This window comes from Octodon degus, unplaced genomic scaffold (genome assembly GCF_000260255.1).
Source record: "Octodon degus isolate 3935 unplaced genomic scaffold, OctDeg1.0 scaffold00108, whole genome shotgun sequence".
Lineage (NCBI taxonomy): Eukaryota > Metazoa > Chordata > Mammalia > Rodentia > Octodontidae > Octodon > Octodon degus.
The window spans coordinates 9,131,098-9,133,256 of record NW_004524684.1 but is presented as its reverse complement, the minus strand read 5'-3'; positions in this window follow the sequence as shown (position 1 = coordinate 9,133,256).

Genomic DNA, 2,159 nt, shown 5'->3' with positions numbered 1-2,159 from the left:
TTCTCCACTCTTCTGCTGTTCCACCAGCCTGTGGTCATTTGTAAGCAGTGGGCGCAGCTGGAGATGCTCGGGATGGCAGCTCCAGATGACAGACCTCTCCGGTGGCGAGCAGGAGCCTGCCTGGCCTTCCCCCTGCTGGATGGGTGTGCAGCCTGCACACCAGCGGCTGCATGAGGAGAGCCGAGTCGGGTCTGGGCTCCCTTCACCCAACCTTCTCAGCCAGGAAATTGATGGAGAATTCCTGAGCCAGACCAGGGCTACAGAGTTCAAAGAAAGCCCCTCTGTTCACTCAGGATTAATATCCAGACCCCATATCTCTGTGTACTTGCTTCAAAGTCTTAGGAATCTTTTTCACCAAGCTCCTTAGACAAGACAGCAAACAGAACGGGCCAAGCAACTGTTTGCAATCTTATTGACTGATCTCCTCATATGTTATTTTTACCTTTCAGATTTTCACCATTTATACATCCAGGAACTTACATATTATAGCTAATAAGCTAATGAAAGAAAGAAGAGCATAGACGTCGACAGCTGCTTCACGTATGTGCATGCCTTTTCAGGTTCCTGCTACAACACGGAGCCTGCAGGAGAAGGGCAGGTCCTATGCGCCGGTCACACTGCGGTGGCTTGCTGTCCTTTGGCAGACGCCCGTGGTGCCTTCGCTCTTGCTGCATTTTCTTCCTGTTCCGCCCTATCAAAGACCCGGAGCTGCTGCTCCGGCCGGCAGTGAATGCAGTTCTGCAGCCTGCACGTTTCTTCTCCTCTTCGGACTCAGCGCTCATTCCTATCAACGTGTCAGATAGATGAAAGCAGGCATTCTTACACATTCAGACATTAAGAGACAAAGCTGAGGAGTTTCTAAAGAAGAGTTGAGATGTGCCAGTGAACTTTTGCAGAAAACTTCACAACACAATTAGCGATGACAAGTGCAGTGCACTTGTAAGGTCTTAAGTTGCCTAACACTGACCAAGCTGTGTAGACATTCCCAGACACTCCAGTGATCCGGATCAAAATTCCTGGCTGACATGGACTTTATTGAACAGAAAGTGAATAAGCCCTTTACAGTCTAAGCAGCGACGCTGAAGTCCTTGCTGGAAATAGGCATTGCTGGTGTTCAGAGTGCCTGTGGTGCTGTTTGGGGATTCATTGTGTTGTGGTCTCACTGGACCCTTAGAACCTGGTAGACAAAAGAAAACTAAGGACTGACCTGTCTGCAAAGCCAGCTCCATCTTTAATGACAGTTTTGTGGAGACACCTGTGGTCTCCACTGAGCCAAATGTCAGTTATTTACTGTCCACTACTGAGCACAGGGTCTACTGACATGGCTGAGAACATTATTGAAGCAAACAGCAAAAAGAAAACTCCTCTTGATTAAATCCAGGTCGTCTCACTTCAGACTATTGGCATCCAAAGATTGCAGCTGGAAGCAGCACTGTCTTGAGGCACTTGGGTGGGTTCTCAATCCGCGGGAGAGCAGGACGCATGCAGTCCTCCCTTCAGGAGGAGGAGTGCTGCTGGACTTGGAGCGCATTGTCCTGAGGAACCCAAGGGGAGAGGACAGGCCCTGCACCTTTCCTTGTGCACGCTTTTGCTCATATGGGAGCAGAAAGAGGCAGATCTGCGCTGGCAAATGGGACTAAAGCTGGTCTCTTTTCTGTCATCCTGATAGACACAAATGTGGAGAAAATTAATTTTGCAAAGGACCGGCTTTTACTTTCTTTTAGAGGGCATGGATACTCAGGGAAGGATGAACTAGGCTCTCTGACTCAAGGTCCTGTGCAAAAGAAAACGCTGGCGTAAGTGCGGGCCGTGGATCAGCCTCTGCTCGAGGCCTCGCGCGCGTGCCTTGATCCAGCTGCCCATGGATGCTGCTGTGTTTGATTCACAGATGGAGAAACTGCAGCCAGATTTTTTTAATCATTTTTTTTTAACTGTCTCAGCCCACCCTGAGAGCGGGGCTGGCAAGGCATGTGGTGCCAGGGATCAAAGCACAGTCCCCTGCACCTGCCTAAGCTTGCCTAAGCAGGCTCTTTAGACTGCTGAGCTATCTCATCGGCCCCTGCAACCAGATCTTTGAAACTCCTGAAGCCCCCTGGACACCCAGTCCCACTCTGGTTCTCAGTGATGGCAGCAGCCACAGCCCCTGCTCTCTGCAGCTT